Source organism: Sciurus vulgaris (genome assembly GCF_902686455.1).
Source record: "Sciurus vulgaris genome assembly, chromosome: 15".
Lineage (NCBI taxonomy): Eukaryota > Metazoa > Chordata > Mammalia > Rodentia > Sciuridae > Sciurus > Sciurus vulgaris.
Genome location: NC_136476.1, coordinates 82,717,903 through 82,737,472, shown reverse-complemented (window position 1 = coordinate 82,737,472; position 19,570 = coordinate 82,717,903). Strand labels below are relative to the sequence as shown.

General features: G+C 50.9%; 2 protein-coding genes across 18 annotated transcripts in view; one reads left to right on the top strand and one right to left on the bottom strand.

Annotated features, from left to right (window-relative positions):
* The window catches only part of RALGPS1 (Ral GEF with PH domain and SH3 binding motif 1), a 265,526-nt gene that overhangs the window by 75,521 nt on the left and 170,435 nt on the right, over positions 1-19,570 (bottom strand). The gene's annotated exons all lie outside the window — the stretch shown is intronic.
* Positions 10,346-19,570, top strand: part of ANGPTL2 (angiopoietin like 2) — a 34,049-nt gene continuing 24,824 nt past the window's right edge. Inside the window, exons 1-2 of one of the 2 annotated variants that reach the window (XM_079112945.1) lie at positions 10,346-10,828; positions 16,747-16,969. The gene's annotated coding sequence lies outside the window, so the exon portion shown is untranslated. The remainder of the gene's footprint in view (positions 10,829-16,746; positions 16,970-19,570) is intronic. The other variant, XM_079112944.1, reaches the window with a different exon arrangement.

The window sequence follows — 19,570 nt, the reverse complement described above, 5'->3', positions numbered from 1 at the left end:
CACACAAGGTGTCGGTGGTGGAGCCAGGATTTCAACCCAGAAGTCTGGTTCCAGAACCCACACTCCATACCAGTACATGAGGCTGTGTGTCAGGATAACAATGACAATGATCATGACAATGAAGAAAAAATAAAGTACTTCCTGCAAGCAGGCATTTTGAACATCTTATGTCATTTAACTCCCATGCCAACCTAGAGAATACAGGTGTTATTTTTATCCCTGATTCAGGAAAGAGGAAATGCAGGCCTATGTTGTAGACTGTGCGCTCAGGGTCTTTGGGCTGGGAAGAACAGGCCCAGGTGTAGTCCTGGGTTTCTCTGCAGTGCCCACCACTGTGCCATGCCATTCACCTACTTGTCAACCCACCTGCATGTGTCAGGCTCTGAGCTGTGCACTGGGTCCCCAAGGGCAATGATGTAGCCCACTCACCCACCCAGTCTGCTGGGGAGGAAAGAAGACCCATCGCTTCTCAGAAACCTAAAATTCCAACTGCCAAGGAAAAGCATGCCTAGTAAGAACAGAGTGCTAGGTGTTCTGTTGTTGCTTTGGTAGTTAACTTCCCAGAGTCATTCTATAAGATCATTATCTTTTTCATGATTTTTTCTTTCCCATTCTGTACCAGAGATGAGATGAAATTGGTCAAGTGAATCCTGGTACCTGTCCAGACATTACCATGCAGCTTAAACATTGCATCTTCCCAGGCCCATGACAAGCAGGTGAGAGAGAGAGAGCAAAAAGGTCAGCTCCCAGGAAATGGCCAGGGAAAGCCAAACCATGCTTTGCTGTCCGCTAGAGCTGGCATCTGCACACAAGGCAGTTATCAGAAGAAGGTTATGGTCACTTTTAGGTCAAGCCAGACTCAAGGGTCCTTGTGTGAACTTGTTAGAACAAAATTTGAATTCCTGGGCCCCATCCCAGACTTATTGAACCAGAGACTATGAGGGTGGGGCCTAGAAAACTGAGTTTTCACAAGTCCTCAAGTGAATTCTGAAGCCACTAAAGCTTGAGAACCACTGCCCTAGGATGGGCTGAAGTGTGCGCACAAGAGACCTGACATCAACAAAGCGCCTACTATGTGTCAGGCACACGTCATCTCAACCTTGGCACTAGCCCTGGGCATAAACAATACTATCCTACAGATGAAGAAATGAGGGTTGGGAGCATCCCTAAGCTGCCCCACCTCACACTGCTGGGAAGTCTGTCAGGGGTGTGGACTTTGGGTTCCAGCAGCCTCAGATACAAGCCCTGGCTTTGTGGCTCCTGGCTGAGTTAAGCCACCTCATCATCAGGATGGAAGGTGGTGGCGAGGACCTCTCCTGGGCAGTCCTGTCTTGAAACCTGTGAGAATCCATGTGGAGGGCCTCCCACTGAGCCAGGCCCACAAGAATTGCGATGGCCTACAGCTGTCATGTGAGAGCAGAGGGCTGGTGAGCTCCAAGGCCTTGGGCACTCAGACTGAGGTGATGGAGCTCGGGCATCCTCAGGTACTTCCCTCATGGAAGAGCCCTTTAGGCCAAGTTAGTTCCATTTAAAATAACTACTAAGTTTGCTGGACCATGGCTGGTGAGAAGCAGTAAATGAGAGGGAGGAGAGAAGGAGAGGCTGGGAAGGGAAGGTGTTTGCTAGGGAGAGCTGGAAAAGCGACAACAAACACAGCTGCCTGGGGCTTATGGGGCTTCTGTAAGCAGCGTCCCTTCCTCGTCCTGCAGCCCACAGTGAAGTCAGTCTGTTGCACACGCCTGAGTCACCCAGGAGAGGCGGACATCGTGATCAACCAGGGTTTAAAGAGGCCAGTGCAAATGTGCATCTGTGTGTCCCTGCAGCTCTGTGTAAAAGGCCGAATAAGAACAGATAGAAACTTTAAAACATTGCATGTTTATAGAGGTGAACTTGTAGTTTTCCAGCCAATTAGTGGATTATCTGAATGACTTGTTTCCTGGGATCTGGGGAACTGACTTTTATTTATCACACAGGCAGAGCCCCAGAGGCTGAGATGAGAGTCCCTGTGTGCCAGACTGCCCACTTCACCACTGGTCCAGCATGTGATCCTGGGCAAGGCAATTAACATAAGCCTCAGTTTCCGCACCCAGAAATTGGGTGTTATTGTTTAGACATGATGTGTCCCCCAAAAACTCAAGTGTGAGACAATCCAAGAACATTCAGAGGTGAAATGATTAGATTATGAGAGTCATCATTTAACCAGTGAATTAATCCACTGATAGATTAACTGTAGGCAGGTAGGGTATGGCTGGAAGAAATAGGTCATTGGGAGCATGACTTTGGGGTTAATATATTGTCTCTGGTGAGCAAGCTCTCTCTCTCTCTCTCTCTCTCTCTCTCTCTCTCTCTCTCTCTCTCTCTCTGTCCTGAGCTGCTTTCCTCCTCCATGCCCTTCGGCCACGATGTTCTGCCTCACCTTAGGCCCAGAGCAATGGTCAGCCATCTATGGATGGAGACCTTTGAAACTGTGAGCCCCAAATAAACTTCCTCTCTTCTACATTGTTCTTGTCAAGTCTTTTGATCACAGCAATGAGAAAGTTGACTAAAACATTGGGAAATAACAACAGAATCCACCTTATAGGGTTGTTGTAAAGATCAATAATTGCTTATAAAATGTTAAGAGCTATTTTGGGGGTGTTATCTGCACTGTCTTTCCATAGCCTGCATTCCAACATGTTAAAAAGATTCATTTCTTCAGTTAAGCAGATTTCCTACACAGGCTGCAGACAAAGGAAGGGACAGTAAGTTCTCCTTGAATTAAAGGACTATTAGTAGTGAGGCTAGAGGTAGTGGTGCTGGGACAATGACAGATATGACAAACCCAAAAAGTTCTCAAGAGAGATACAAAGTGACTGCCTTTCAGAGGACCCAAAATAATGGGGCTCCAGGTTACTAAAGGAAGAGAGTGTGTACTGAGCCACTCTGTCCAGATGCCACAATGGACATTAGCACTCACACTGACTCACTTATTCCTCCCAGACATCCTGGGAAGGGGCAGTGCTGTCTCATTTTAAATGAGGAAACTGAGACTGGAGAATTCAGAAGTCACATAGTTAATAAGTGGTCGAGGTGAAACTGGAAGCCATCGCTGGCAGACGCCGCTCCACAAAGACAGCGTGGTTCTGCAGGGAGTGAGTTGCTGAGGCACCTGCTCTTGTTCCCCTCTGTGCCTGCACCAGGCAGCCCCAACCCAGGCAAGGAAGCCCACTGAGGCAGTCCATGTGGGCCAATCTCAGGGTACAGGGCAGAACCCCCAGCAGAAGTAAAGGCCATCCCTGCCCTTCAGGGCTTCAGGTCTCAGAGCCAGGACTTACCTGGCCCTGCCCAGGGAGGGAGCAGGGTGGGCGTGAAGTAGTCTGGAGGCTGGTGGCACTGAAGCAAGCCTCCTACACCAGTGCTCTTACTCCCTCCAGGCCCTTCGTGGGGTCCCTGGAGACCCCTACACCAGACCTGCAGTCAGAGAGCTCCCTGCGGCAGTTGTGGGTTGGCACCAGCACCTCTGTCTGGTGACCCCCCTGCTCTCATTCCTGGGACACTCACTTTATCAGGCTTTTGCCAGAAGCCCTCACTTATCTGCTTAGCTGCCTCCTTGGGTCCCAGAAAGGTCAACAAGGTCAGAAACAGCCAGGCTGCTTTCTGCCGAGAGGATTTTAGCAGGTATCTGGGTAGGGGAGTTGCAATCTGTTAGGGTTTGGATCTTGAATGGTTCCCCAAAGGTTCATGTCATTAAGTTTTTCTCTGATGCAGCAATATTCAGAGGTGGGGACATCTGGGACAAAGGCCCTGTCTGGTCCAGACCAGGTTTCAGTAATGACAATATTTTTAAAATTTTTATATTGGATGGGAATGATTTTAAACAGCTTTAGAAAATTTCTATTAAGTTTTTGTTATGAAGAAACAAAGAAAACCAGCAAACTACAATGGAGTCTCTACTCTCCCTGGTCCTCAATCTCCCCTCTTGGGAATGGGTCCCAGATCAGCTGCAATAGAAGAGCGCTAGGCCAAGGCTAAATGAGCATTCCTTAAAATCTTGTTCTGAGGCAAAATGAAAACCAGTTGACTGAAAGTCTCAGCAAATTGACTTTGGGCAAATTGACCTGGTGCTCCAATGGGGCTTAATAATATTTGTTGACTAACAAACATATTTGTCAGGTGATGTCCACACTTGAGGAGAGATGCTGCCCTGACTATCCCCTGACAGGTCAGGGGAGAGGTCAGAAATGAAATGGGTCATATGTGAGCTAAAAACTGGCTCTCAGGGCTGCTTTGAAACTGAGTATGCAGCCTGTTCTGACATTTGGATTGACTTATCTAGCAAGCATTTAACGGACTGAGTTCTCAAAGGACTTTCTATGGTGCCTGGATATCCTTGTGACATTGGACAGAGCACTGTCTTGGAGTCTTCACAACTTCCTAACTTCCCACCAGGGCCAGAGAATATGCAGCTCCCCAGCCCAGCATGGAGCAGCGAGTCACAGGACCTGACACACGCCTCCAGGAGAGGAGGGACCTGCTGGCTGACTCTCAGCTCAGAGGCAGCTGTTTTGTTACATCTGGGTAGATGGATGCCTTTGGCAGTGTGCAGGCTTCCTGATGCTTGGACACTCCCCCAGGCCTTTCCAAGACCAGTTGACCAGGAAAGGAGGGGCCTTGCCTTTTTCTTCCTCTTTCCTTCCACCGTGGGCCAACCTAACTGGAGCTTTGATAGCTAAAATGGTCACACTTATTTGAATCTGACAAGCAAGTCCTCAATTGTAAAATGTGTCATATTCTACTTAGAGAAATGAAGGGCTGCAAACTAGACTATGACCTGCTATCAACTGGAAGATGCATCAGAGAGCTGAACACAAGAAAAAGGTGTGTTAGAATTGAAGAAATGCAACTCGTTTTCAGGACAACTGTGTTCCTCCTAGCTTGATGTAAGGTTTAATCCCGGGCGCTTCACTTCCTACCTGTGTGGCTCAGTAGGCAGCTTCAATTTGCTACTCCTCAGTCTCTTGCTAGAACAGAATCATAATACTCCCTCATAGAGTTTTGAGAGGTGTGTTAGTCTGCTTTCCAGCACAAAATACCTGAGATAATCAACTTATAAGGAGTGAAGGTTTATTTTGGCTCACAGCTTCAGAGTCTTCAGTCCACAGTTTCTTCACCCTGTTGCTTTGTGCCTGTGGTGAGGCACACATGGTGGGAACATGTGGCAGAGGAGGTTTGTTCACTATGGTGGACAGGAAGAAAAGGGGGAGGAAGATGGCCCCTCTGTGGGTATGCCACCAATGACCTAGCTTCCTCCCAATAGGCTCCACCTCCAAAAGGTTCCACCACCTTATCAAAGCAGCCCAGGCTGAGGACCAAGCCTTCAGCACATGGGCCTTTGGATGGCACCCAAGACCTAAACTATAACAAAGAGGAAGAAACGAACTGATACCTATTAAATGTAGAACTGGATGTGCTAACAAGATGTGTGAGGACAGCACGTTTCTTTCATCTTCCAATGGACAGGTGGGTACCTGAGATGGGGCCTCTTGGGTTGAAATTTCCCAACAGAATATGAGCAAGGAGGGTAGGCCATGGACAAGGAGCCACCCCAGCCATCTGATTAGGCTTACAGGGCCACCAACAGCAGCAAGAGAACAGGTGTTGGGTGAGAAGACAAATTCAAATGGGATGTGGGAAGTCCCAGGTCCTGACATGGAGGAGAAGCCTCTACTGACCTAACCCCTGATCAGCAGCAATATTATACTCCAGACAATACAAATAAAACAAGTCTCAAAAGCAACAGAGAAGCACCACAAGCAGAAACGCTGGAGGGAACACAGTCCTTAAAAAAGGGGAAGCACACTAGGGTATTTCTGGGATATGGAGATGCACAGAAGAGTAGAACTGAAGCGGAAAGCAGCAGTCTCACTATCTGGGAAGAGGACAAAGAGATTTTGAAGCTGGAAACTGAAGGGAAAAAATATCAGAAAGGAGAGAGCCACAGGAGGGGAAGCTACCAAATTATTGCACAGATTTCCCTCAAATCCCTAGCTAGCACAGAAATTGTACACATGTGGAGAGAGATTCCAAGGACCAAAGCAATAGTGGAGAGGAAGAGATTCCAACAATATCTCAGAAAACAGAGTTTGGAGTTCAAATCTTACCATGTTAAAGCAGCTCAGCAAACACATAAGGCTTTTGATTTGGTTCCAGAAAGGCCATGCCTTACAAGTAAGCGTAGAGTGAAAGGTATGCCCCACAGCTATGGACAAACCCAAAATAAAACTACCTAAACAAAGCCTAAAGACCAAACCTCCACAAGACCAAATAGCTTCACTTCCTGCTAGAACAAAACACAACAGAGGAAGACAATCAGATACAGAGGCTCTTCGATGTATTGTGTCTAGTGCCTAGTACATGATAAAAAAAATTTTAGACACGTGAGGAAAGGAGAATGTGACCCACGATCAAGAGAAGGAAAAAAAAAAGTCAATAAAGTCAGATGCATGCCCCATCTCAATGCTGGAATTAGTAGACAAGGATTTAAAAATGGCCATTATAAATATGCCTAGGATTTTCAGGAAAAATGAAGGACAGAATAAATGAGTGGATAGGGAGATAGGGAATAATGAAAGAGAAATGGGAACTGTAAAAAAACAATCCAAGTGGAAATCCTAAGTATCAAAAAACACATTACCTGATAGAAAATACTTTGGATGAAATTAATAGATTAGATATTATAGAAGAAAGGATTAGCAAACTTGGGAACAGGTAATTGAAATGACCCAAACTGAACCACGAGAGAAGAATAAATGAATGAATAAATACATGGAGCTTCAGTTACCTATGAGATGACAAGTATGTAAACAGAGTTCAAGAAGGAGTGTGGGATTGAGCATAAAACATATTTAAGAATAATGACCCTGAATGTCCCCCACACACTCATATTTAGTGAAAAAAAAAATTAGCTGGGCACATGCCTATAAGCCCAGCAGCTCTGGAGGCTGAGGAAGGAGGATCACAAGTTCAAAGCCAGCCTCAGCAACTTAGCAAAGCCCTAAGCAACTCAGTGAGACTCTGTCTCTAAGTAAAAATATAAAAAAGGCCTGAGGATGTGGCTCAGTGGTTGAGTGCCTCTGGGTTCAATCCCCAATCCATTGGTTTAAGAAGCTCAGTGAACCCCATATAGACTAACTATGAAGAAAATCACATTTAATCACATCACAGTCAGATTGCTAAAAAATCAAAGATTAAGGGGAAATTTTTGAAAGAAGCCAAAAGACCCATTTTGTATACAGGAACAACAATAAGGAAGGTAGTTGACTTATCAGAAGCAACACGGACCAGAAGACAATAGAAAGATTCAAAAAATGTGCAGGGGGTTGAGTTCACTTTGGGAAATATAAAACTTTAGACTCAGGTAGGCCTCAGGTTGCAAGATAGAGCAAGTCAGAGTTCCAAGCACCCCCCTCCCTCTATAATATGCCACGTGTGGGCCCCACAAACTCCTGCCACACACGCAGTATTTTAGAAGATGACCTGATGTTTCCAACAGGAAAAAAAACTGTTACTGTCAGAAAGGTGATAAGACATGAAAACACATGAATGCATTTATACAAATTCTGGCACATACATGAAAGATTCTTTGTATTCTGCTACCATGTCAACATCACATGTTTCATTCTGATGAAAAACTTCGAGGAAAATGAAGAATCCTTTCTCCTCTATGCTTTAGTCACATGATGCACCCTGATGCTCCTCCCTCAATTAATGGGATCCTAGGAACTTCAAATTGGGAAAACAGAATTACTGTAGTGATTAAGGAAGGGACTGGGGAGGTGGGACAATCATCCTCCAATCACCTCTCACCAGGATGGTGACAACCACTGCCACTAGCTCCAGACAGCTAGTCTGTGGCTCCCATCAGTTCAGTCTCCACTCAACAACTAATGTGACCTTTTACAAATAAAAGTAGTCTTGACACTACCCCGCTCAAAACCTTTTGGTGGCTTCTTGGGATTAAGTCCCACCTCTCTATCAGGGTCTCATCTCTCCACTTCGCTACTCAATTCTGCAGCTTCAGTGTCTGCCCCAGTTACTGCTGCGGGAAGACTCGCCCAAACCCGCTAGCCTGGAACCACCACTGCCTCACAGACATGGGCTCCGTAGGTCAGGAATTGGGATATGGAAGGGAGGAATGGCTTATCTCTGCTTCCTGATGTCAGGGCCCCAGAAGGAAGACTCCACAGCTGAGAGTAATGCAGGGGCTGGGGTGACCCCATGCCCAGGGGCTGGAAGCAACTGGCGTTTTCTCTCCTCACATGTCTGGGGCCGCTGCTGCCTATCACGCACGTGGTCTCTGCATGGTGGCTTCTGTACAGATTAGTCTCTGGCTTGCCTCAGGGCTCTAGAAGAGAGCCTCAGGGACCAGGGCAGAGCACACAGCCTTCTCTCACCTGGTCTTGGAAGTCAGTAGAATCGTTTCCACTGCATTCTGCTGGCACAAAGCCACTGAGATTCAGAGGGGTGGGGCGTGGACACCAGGGAGGAATGTTGAGGTCTCCTTGTGTACTGGGAGATGATGTCAGGCTATCTCTGAAGAAGCTCAGGCTCTTTACACATCCTCTCTGCCCAGACCATTCTTTCTCCACCAGGTCACTTGCTAGTTCTGAGCATCACTTCTGCATTGAGCCCTGACTGCCCCACCCAGGCTAAGCCAGGTCTACTGGTGAGATCTGCCCTCAGTGCCTGGAACCTCTTGTGTACAATGCTCAATCTGTCTCCCAGCCTGACTGCTGTTCAGAGGACAGGGACCTTGGTTGAGAGCAGGTTCCCAACAAACTCTGGGAGAAGTGGGAGAGAGGGAGAGAAGAGGGTGAGAGCAGAAGGGAAAAGAAAGACACACTAACTCTCAGGGTTTATCTTGGGCTGCAGAATATGGGTGCCCTCATCCTGCCATGGGTACAGCTTGAGGAGAAGAATGTAGCTCCCTCCCACATGCTTCTCAATCTCCAGCCCACCATGGCTCCCCATGGCCCCTCAGGACCCCCCAGGCCTTTTGGAGAATTCAGAGTGGCTGGCATTTTTGCCCCAGAGTAGAGCAAGGAAGTATTTCTGGCTGACGTCTAATTCAGCTCTCTAATGTGGTGACCTGCAAAGACAGGCTCTCTTCTAAGAAGGGAAGGGACCAACAGATGGAAAAAGGGGGACAGCCTAAGCAGGCTGCGGAGAAGTTGAGAAAAGGACAGTTCCCCGCTGCAGGGGGATGAGGCAGTCCTGAATGGGCCCTGGTGGCCCTTCTGCCCAGGGACCAGGAATGCCATCCATGGTGCCTTGAGGTGGGGAGAGTCCCACTGAAGTTTTTCACCAATTTTTACCTAAATGTCATCACTACCATCATCACTTAAGCTTTTTTTTTTTTTTTTTTTTTTTAAAGAAGAAAAGAAGAGCCATTACCAATACTGCCCACACTGTAGTCCAAACTGATGGGTGAACCTGAACCTATGTACCTTGGGGGGCTTGCCCTCCTCTCCCCCTGCCCTCCTTCCTCTGACCCTGCCTTCCCCCTGACCAACCTGACAGGCCATCAGGTCTGAAGGATGCTTGATTTGTGGGGTCTGGTGCCTTCTACTCTCTCCTGCTCTGATTCTATGCATGTTCAGATTTCACCTAAGGTGGCAAACTCTGCCCTGAGGACTCGAGTGGGATTTCAACAGTTCTTCCTAGAAGAGCCCCACTAGTCACAGTTGATAACACTGCAGCCAGACAGGGCCACATAGAGACTTGGAGTGCCAGACCCCGGCTGGCCCATCCTCCAGAATTCTTGGCGCAGCCTGGGAGATGGAATACTAGTGCATCTGGCTCATTTACTGTTGCTGGAGAGATGACTCAGGTGGGAAGTGAGTTTTTCTCTGGTGCCCCACCCCCAGCGGGTGGTCCTAAGTTGCTGCCTCCTGCTACCCTCCAGCAGCAGGGATGCAGTGGCTTCTGTATGGAGGCCTTGGGCTCCCTTCCCCAGGGTTTGGAGAGCAGTGCTAGTGAGGCCTCCAAAATGGGAGCTGACAAGGGGAGGTTGCAGGGCTGAGTGGAGCCCCGGAGTGGTCAGGGAGGGCTGCGACCCGCGCTCGCAGGGCAGCGACCTGAGCCCATTACCTGAGTCAACTGGGGAGTGCTCTGCCTCTGCAGGACGCCCTGGAGCTGCGCGGGCTCTGGGGAGCTGTGGGCCAGGGAGTGGAGCTGGCCCGGCTGCCCATGCCGAGGAAGGAGGGGGCTGCTGAGGCCGCCAAAGTGGGCGGGCGGGGAGGGGCTGGGCCAGCTGGGGCCGGAGCTAGTGTGACATCACCGGGCGGCCCGCCCCTGTCTGGGCTGAGGGGAGGCCCAGAGCCTTTCTGGGGCCTGGGGGATCCTCTTGCACTGGTGGGTGGAGAGAAGTGCCTGCAGCCAACCAGGGTCAGGCTGTGCTCACAATTTCCTCCGGCGGCATGTAAAGGCTCCACAAAGGAGTTTGGAGTTCAAATGAGGCTGCTGCAGTCGGCCTGAGGATGGACCCCAAGCCCTGAGCGGCGCTGCCCAAGCCCAGACCTGCAGAGCATGGCACCAAGGTGGCCGCCCGCCCCGCTGTGAGGGAAGGCAGGTTGTGAGCAGCCTTGGGGCACCCCGGCTAACCCCCGCCCCATCCCCGCTGGAGCCGGCTGCGAGTCAGAGCCAACAGAGGCCAGTGAGCAGGGCTGCTGGGCCGCCAGTTCGGCCTGTGACTTGGGACCTCTCCTGGAGGCCATGGACAAGCTGCCCCACTGACGGCCACAGTGAAGCATGTGAGGAGCTGCCCCGGGAGCCACACAGGAGGGAAGAGGTAAGGGGCCAGCTCCCAGGTCTGTGGCAGCAAGGGGCAGCAAGGCAGCAGCTGGCCCCCAGGCTGCTGACCCCTCCACCAGGGAGTGTGTGCGGCCAGATCCCACAGGGGTCACTCCCTGCTTTCACTTGCAGCCAACCAGGCATCTGCCCGGGGCAGGACTGTGGACACGAGCAGGGGGGTGTTTGGGGCACAAGATCACTGTTTGGGACGCTGAGGGCTTCATCATTGAGCCCCAATCTCCTCCTTCAGACAAAGAGCCTTTGGGGTGAGAGCAGGCGGCTCCTGGGCACGGGCGCAGCCGGGATGTGTGTGTGCGTGTGTAGGTGTGTGCTTGAGGGGGCAGAGCGCTACAGCGGCAGACAGCAGGGTGGCTGGACCTGGAGAGGAGTCCTTGGGCTTTGGGCTCCTGCACACCCAGGTTGGAGAGTATGCCAAGGCAGAAGCAGAAGCCAGTGCAGTCCAGAGGCAGACCAGGGCCTTCTCAGAAAGTTCCCTGGAGCCCAGCAGCCTCTGTTCACATCCCTCTAGCTGGTGAGGACAGCAGCAGAGGTGCTGGATGGGATGTCTGTCACCCATGGGTTTCTGCCACTAGGACGGGGGCAAAGCGCTGCCCTGACTTTCTCTCTATGCCCTAGGACATCTGACCCCTCTCAGCACCCAATGGCCCCCAGGTCTTGTACTGGCTGGATGCAGCCAAGAAATAGGGGAGGATGGGCTTCCCTGGCAGCTCAGTAGGGGGACAGTGCGGGCGCCACATACCAAGTCCCTTGAAAGTTCTCAGCGTTAGATAACATTTCCAAACAGAAATTCTTCACTGATCCTTCCCTTCTCCCTCTGTGATATGTGTGTCACGGGTCAGCTGTTGCCTCTGCTGTGGGATTAGGAGAGCTCCCAGAGGCCAGTTTGGTTACTCAGAAAAGGATCTCTTTTCACCAGGGCTCTGAGGAAAGTTGAGAGCACCACTTCCTAGGTCAGCCAAATGCTCCCCACGTGGATTTTTCCAAGTGCAGGCAGAGTAGGGTAGAGCTCTTGAGCTGGCTTCAAGTTTAGGCTCTTCTACTTACTAGTCAAGTTGCTCTGGCAGAACAGTTAGCCTTTCTAAATCTCAGTTTCTAATCTGTGAAATGGGAGGACAATAACGCCCATCTCCGTAGCAGCTGAGCCAAGTGCTTTCCAATTCACAGAATTCCTACAGTCACCCTACAGTGCAGACGCAGACACAGTCACATATCCCCATCTTATATGTGAGGAAGTCGAGGAGGGGGTGAAGTGTGAAGCCAAGAGGCTAGTCAGTGCCAGCCCGGGACTCCAGTCCTGTGGTGCAGCTCCAGAGCCACTGAGCCACATTCTAGTGCTCTCCAGGAGCACATGTGATCTGGTGTGCGGCAAACCCTTAGAAAACATCAGTCACTGGGTATCATGAGCCATGACAATCAGAATTGCACAGAGGGGACAGCAGGGACTCAAATTATTTCCCTGTTCTGGACACATTCTGCCAAGGTTTTTAGGAAATCCCAGAAGGCAGAGCCAGTGCTACAGCAACTACTACTACCCACACAGGGCCTTCTAGGAGCCCAAGGGGCTTTACATCTGGGGCCACCTGCAGCACGTCTGCATCCTAGAAATCCATATCAAGGAGATGTGCAGACACATGGACCAAGCATAAGACCCTCACAGGCAAGCACCCCACCCCTCCCACCTGCCCACAGGCGTTACTGCTCTGCCTTTCAGCATCCCTGCCAGAATCTCAGAGCAGAGAAAATGGAGCTTCCTCAGTGCTGCAGGAGGACCAGAGGCCAGGACTGTCCTAGGATCACAGAGGGAGAGACATGGAGTGGCCACCAACAAGCCTGGCCGTGGTGGTGAATCCTGTGACACACAACACTGGTGCACTAATTCCTTTGGCCCCAGTGGGCTCCCTGAGCTCTCGGAGGCATTTTGAAAGCTGCTGTGAAATATGTGCTTCTCCAGCACAGGCCTCTGCAGCTGCTGAAGCTACAGTTTCCCTGCTGCAGCTGGCAGCCCTGGCCATGGTGGCTCATGGTTTTGGCTCATGAGCTCCGGGCAGCTCAGACTTACCAGAGGCTCTGACTTACTTCATGGGCCTGGTTAACAAATATATAAAGCGCACCATCCTGGAGGGCTGCACACGGCACTGCTGCAAGCTTAGCCCACAGGTGCAGCAAAAAGCCCACTGTGATTTAAAAAATCCACTGGACTAAATGAGGCACACACTTTATCCCACTTCATTATCACCACAACCCTCACAGGCAGGTTCTAAGGTTAGCATCACATTTTATAGATAGGAAAACTAAGGCTCAGAGAGGTTGATTTGCCCAAGGTTACATAGTTAAGTGATTTCGGTGGGACCTGGATCCAGGACCGTCAGCCTCCAAAGCCCATGTCTTCTTCTACCTTATGGCACTGTCTTGTGCAAGGCTCCTCAACTTCTCTAATCTGATGCTGTCCCTGGGTCCCTATCCCCCATGGCCCCAGCAGTCAAGTCTGCTCTTACTGTCCTATGGGATGCTGCACTACCCCATCTGAGAGCCTTGTGCTCATCGGCCTTGATGCATGGCTCACCGTCCACAGAAACCCACCTCGGAGGCAGAAGAGGCAGGATGGTTACATCTCTTCCAGATATTGTGTCCCAGCAGCTACGCAGCACACCTGTGGTAATGTGGCTAGTGCAAGGTGGAACTGGGATATTAAACACCTGCATGCCTGGGTGAGCCGTGGCACTGGCCCCCATCAGAACTTCAGTTCCAGCATGGGGGGGCGGGGCCTCAGAGAAACGTTCATCTGCCTGACTGAGGTACCACATCTTCTGCATCCCTGTTTGCAGACTCCCTTAGGGCTGCAGAATTTGTGCTCAGGTCCTCACTGTCTGCACTGGGCCACACTTGAGCAATCCCTGAGCTGACATCTGAGAGATGGCATCTGGTAGCTACAATAGAACAAACAACAGAAAGCAACCCCACCCAAGGCAGGTACATTCAGCCTCTGGCCTCTCTCTGAATCATAGCCCATTTAATCTGGAATGTTCTCAATTGACAACAGACAGATGGGGGTGGGGCCCTGCAGTGTAGAGCCCATAGCCCAGCAAGATGAGGCAGGCAGACAGTAAATATTTACACCAACACACTGTGATGGGAGAGTCCTCTAAAGAGGGGACTCATGGAGCTCAGAGTGTTCTCAACGTGGGTGGTGCTTGCCCCCATTTTACAGAAGCAGAAACTGAGGCTCAGGAGCACAGTGACTGTCCCATGGTTTCACCAGTAGGCCAAAGGGCAAGGATTCAAGCCCGATCTGTGCTTATCCCCGCCCAGACTACTACCATCCTGCACAATCATGTGGCAGAAAGCCCCAGAAAGGATCAATTCACTGAACAGTGCATTTTTTTCTGCGAATTTATATAAAACACCCCAAATAGGAGGGTTATTCAGCTGTGGGCGACTTGGAGTTTGTGGTGATAGATAGGCCATGAAAGAAACCTTTTCTGGGGGCTGTTTCTATGACAAAACTATATTCCCTCACGTTTAATAACAGCTTTGGTGGCTGGGTACTTAGAATGCTACAATGTCCTGTTCCATGTACACATCAACTGTGAGACACATTCTGATCACAAGAATGTTAAAATGTTGGGTGGGGGAGCCAGGCCCCCGACAATCCAGCTATTGTGTCAGGTCCTTTCCCTGGCAACATCAGGCTGTGCTGGGGCCAGCAGGCCCAGAGCCTCAACCCCCTCTGCTACCCGGCCCTCCCACAAGCAGGCCAAGACCACCAGAACCAATCTTCTTTTCAGCCAGAGATGCCTGAGAACCTGCCTGACTCCAGCATGCCCAAAGCTCCACCTAAGGTGATCCCAATCCACCCTCAACCAGGGAAAGGTCCTGTCTGCCTTAACCATTGCCAAACTTCCAACACCTACCCTGAGCCAGGCAGAGAAGAGATCTGTGCAATAAACGAACCAACAAAGCCGTGGAGTAAACCTCAGACCCAGGTCTCAAGCAAACAAGCCCTCCACCCAGGCTACACACCAGGCCTCTAATGACTTTTCTAGGGCACCTCCCCTGCCCCAAATCCGCACCCTGAGTGGATCAGGGGCCCTTGAGCGCCCCACCTGGGTGCTACCATCTGTTTTAGGTAAGCTTGAGGCTGTGAGCCCCTTGAGGGCAGGCACCTCTCCTGCCTTTCCCTGCTCTATCTCGAGCCCCTGGCACAGAATAAATGAAGTCCTAGAATTCCTATTCAGTGACCCAGGTGCCATCCTGGACTGAACACTGAGGGTAATACACCTCTGAATCCATGTGCACGCTCACTGGGACTTTAAGAAGCTCACAGGCAGCCAGCTAGGTGCATTCTGAGACCTGCGTGCTGGGTTGGAGGCAGACATGTCCACTTTTGCAAGCTGGAGGAAGGTGGGGATCTCACTACAAATGGATGTCTTCACAGAGAAGTGGCCTTGTGAGGTCACCTGAAGGGAAGACAGGCCTGCATCAGGTGGAGCAGTGTGTGAAAGCGCTAGAGGCAGAAAGCACGGCACGTGGTAAGGCTGGGAGGCTGGCTCTGTTTGCAAGTAGGACGCTGACACTATCCTTTGTGAGTTTTGGACAGGCAGCCTTGGATGTGCGTGTGGACAGCCAGCGAGAGAGTCCCCAAAGGCAGGGAGCCAGCTAGAACTGTGTGGGCAAGAAAGCTGGCTTCAAGCCCAGTTCCACCCCTTGGCAGCTCTGTGGTCCTGGGCAAGAGACTGTGTCCCTTGTCTCTGTGCTCATCTGTGAAATGGGGATAACCATAGCTCCTGGCTTGCAGAGGGATCAGTGTGAAGTAGGCACAAAAAGAGCCTTTTCCAGTACTCAAGGAACAAGTCCGTTCTGACAGGCCAAGGTGGCCCTGGTGGCCTTGGTGCCAGCTGTTCAGCTGTGCCCAGAAGAGCAGCTCCAGGTAAAGCCTGGATTTCCTGGGAAGCCACCCTGAGGCAGTGCTGTCCACCCAGCCCCTGACTTCTCCCTCTTGTCTGAGGCTCTCTCAGTTCCAGGGCTCCAGAGCACACAGGCGCAGCCGGAAATGTAGCAGCCAGCTCAGAAGCCGGACTCTCAAATGGCTTCTGCAGACTCCCCACCTCTGCTCTGCTGGCCATGGCTCTTGGCACAGAGGGTTCAGTGCATGGACTTTAGGGGAATCTCAAAATGGTTCCCAAATATTGCACTGTGAAAAAATAACAGCAATATCCTTGGCCCCCTGGCAAAGGCAACCAGCCTAACCACATCCCCTCCTGCCCTATGATCTCACAGGGTGACCACAACCCGCCTCCATGTGCTCAGTCCTTCCCTGGAGACTGCAGCTCACCCGTGGCAGGAGCACGAGAACCCAGGGCATTGAGCAGAACTGTCCCCACCCTCCATCACTCCTCTAGGCACATCTGGAGGGTGTCTGATCCTGAGCTAACGAGCTCACTCCTGTGTTCCCATCACCTGCGACAGAGCTGGACCCAGGTTGCTGCAATCCACAATGTGGTTGGGAAGACTAAATGAATGGGTGATGGAAGGCTGGATGGGGGACAAATGGTGCTTTTGTGGGTCTTCTGAGAGTTGAGCTGGTGGGGTTTGGGAATTGATTGCAGCCTCCCTGGGAGCCTGCACAGTCTTCTGGTGGTGGATGATTCACAGGCTCCCAGGCTGGGAGGCATGGCAGTTGATCTGGTTATTCCCTCCCTGGCCTCCAGGATGGGAGTGAATCACAAAGGACAAATGATGTACAGTCCCTTCTCCAGGTTTTCCAAGGTGAGGCTGCCACTGCTCATCCAAGATGCCCATTCCGGGGTCTCACCACTTGCAAGATCAAGAAGCTCTTTCTAATATCCAACAAAACCCCACCTTGTGCTGACCTGAATGCCATTTCTACTCATCCAGGCAACAGTAAGAAGTAATCTCATCCTGGCCATTGGACAAACAAACAAACAGACACCGTTTATTCACTCTGGTTGGAGAGGCAGCCTTGGTGGGAAGGAGGGCCTGGGGCTGGCAGTGTCAGCGGAATCCAGTCCTGACATTTACTCCAAGTGCCAGCAGCGACCTCACCTTTCCAGACCTGGGTTTCCTCTACTGTCTCAGGTTGACGAGACCTTTCTCCTAGGTAAGGGCCACAGGATGCGTGGCCTCCCTGGATACTTTTGAGAGTGAAACGGGGTGCTGTGAATAATCACACAGGACAACAGGCCCCAGGGGGAGTCAAACAGTATGCATGATCCTCTGCTTAAGGTTGAGAGTCAATGAGATGGAGGGCAGAGGGGCACATCAATTTACAGCAAATGCCAGCTGCTATTCCCAATACTGTTGGTCAACTGGCCAGCTGGGCCCTTTTGGGCCTTTTTCTTCATCTGACTCCCTCTGGCATCCTGGGTCAACAGACAGTTTGGGTACACTCTGCCAGCATGCCAGCCAGGCCTTTGCAGCAACAACCTCGTCAGTGCTGAAGTTTCCCCTGTTTCTCTTCTACCCTGATGTTGGGCGAATGACCCTGACTCATGCTCTGGTCCATCAGACTCACTTAAGCACAGCTTGAGTTTCTAGCTTCCTAGAACCTGAATACCAAGGGCTGGCGGGCACACAGGGGCCAGGTGGTGGTTTCAGATGTGCTGGCTGCTTTGGCTGAGGCCCTTCTCAGGCCTTCTGTGCAGCTGCAATGCCTCTAGCCTAGACTCGTTCTCAGCTGTTGCTGGGGGACCAAGGGGGTGGTGCTGCCTCGAGAGAGGGTGTCTGTGTGTCCTCCAGGCAGGGTCCTGCCTGGTCTGATGAATAAGCAGCTCCTGACAGCCAGGCTTAATTTGGAGGCTTCTCTGCAGTCTCCAATCCTGGGGATCCCAAGAGTGCTCCTGCCCTGCTCCTGCCTGAAAGGTCAGAGAACATTTTCTTTTGGGTTTCCTGTCACTTTGGCACGTTCATAGCACGTGTGCTTGGGATTCTGTTGCCAGCCCTGCTACTTAGTACTACTGTGATTTGTGCAAATGATTCAGTCTTCGACTCTCACGAATTCCCTTACCTGCAAATGGGATGGCTGTCAGCCCCACTGTAACACTGTTACGTCAGCTAGACGTAACAGCATCTTTGTGGAGACTAGAAAATAGCTGTGACACACACGCACAAGACCACAAATGTAAGTAGTACACCTTGAGTTTAAGAGTGCACAACCGGGCTGGGGAGATAGCTCAGCTGGTAGAGTGCTTGGCTTGCAAGCACAAGGCCCTGAGTTCGATCCCCAGTACCGCAAAAAAAAAAAAAAAAAAAAAGAGTGCACAACCATGGCCAGCATGCTGATGGCCAGGGCCTCCTCCCAGCACTGTTGGGAGGATTGAGACAACGTATGTGAGGTGCTGGGGTCATCGTGCTCATTGGCTAGTTATCATTTTTACAATTTGAACTTTTCTCATTCCTAACCTTTGGGATGAGAACCCCTAAGTGGACGCCAAGCCAGCAGCTTCTGCCACAGGGTAGGACAAACTTCATTATACCAAAATGTCACTTCTTCCCATAAAGTGGCCCATAGCCTGGGCTGCGGGGCTATGGTGGTGAGAGGGTTGTGGACGCATAGTGTGTGGCACCACCACACAGCCCAAGCAGGGACACTCAGAAGCAGCCCCGAAGGAGCCTGGGTGGGGCCGAGCCCTGGGTAGGCCCCTCCCTCTGCGCAGAGGCTTCACGCGGCATGGTCAACAGCCTCGCTGTGGGGAGGGAAACCCTGCACGGTGGAAATTCCTCACAACACAATATGGAAAAGAGATTCCAAGGAACCGTTTTTACTTTAATTTTGAAGCCAAGGAAAACAGTTGGATTTGCTTTTCTTTGTTGGTCATAGGAAGAAACTGAGGAGCTTGGCCTTGATAGGAACTGAGCTCTTCTCCAGGCCTAAGATGGCTGGAATGCTGGGGGTTACTTCTCTTGGGATGCAATTAGTTGAATAAATATCAAGAGAGCAAAAGTAAACACACTCATTACTGCCCATTCAGAACTGCCAAACTAGCAAAAGGCTGGGGGGTTGGAATCTTTAAGGAAAATAAATGCCTCAGAGGCCAAGGGCAGTGCAGGTCACAGCTCTGAGTGTGAGGGAGCTGGGCTCCAGCTGCTCAGCTTGGGCTCTTACCTGCCATGTGGTCCTGGGCAAGTCACTCTGCCTATCTGGGCTTCAGCATCTCCACCGATCAAATGTGGGGAATGACAACCCCACTGTGCTACCTGGAACAATATGTGTCAGGCCCCAGGCACAGTGTCCCCTGCCCTTCCTTTCTGTAAGTCAATCAGCTCCAGGTCACCCCACTAAGCTCAGGCCCTATGAATATGGGACAGTGAGACTCTGAATCAATTGTGCAGCTTCAACACTGGTCCCACCACCAACAGTGTGCTCTCAAGCGTCACCTGACACTTTTGTGAACTTCTGTTTCCTCACCTAAAAATGGCATAATGCTAATAACTAGATCTGAATGTTGGAATGGTCAAAGGGGATAATGTGTCTTCAAAGTCTTGAGGACCTGAAGCCATGTGAAAGTGTGGGTCGTCAAGTTTGGTTGACTTTTAACCTGACCATTGAAAGAAATGCTCTTTCAAACATGACAGTCTACAACTGCACCCTGGCTCTGGCCTCCCCACCCATGCAGGACTGGAGCCGGCAGCTCAGGCTCTATCAGGTAGAGGACTGTTTCCGGGCGAGGTGACTCAGACCTGGATGGAGAACTTCCTCTGT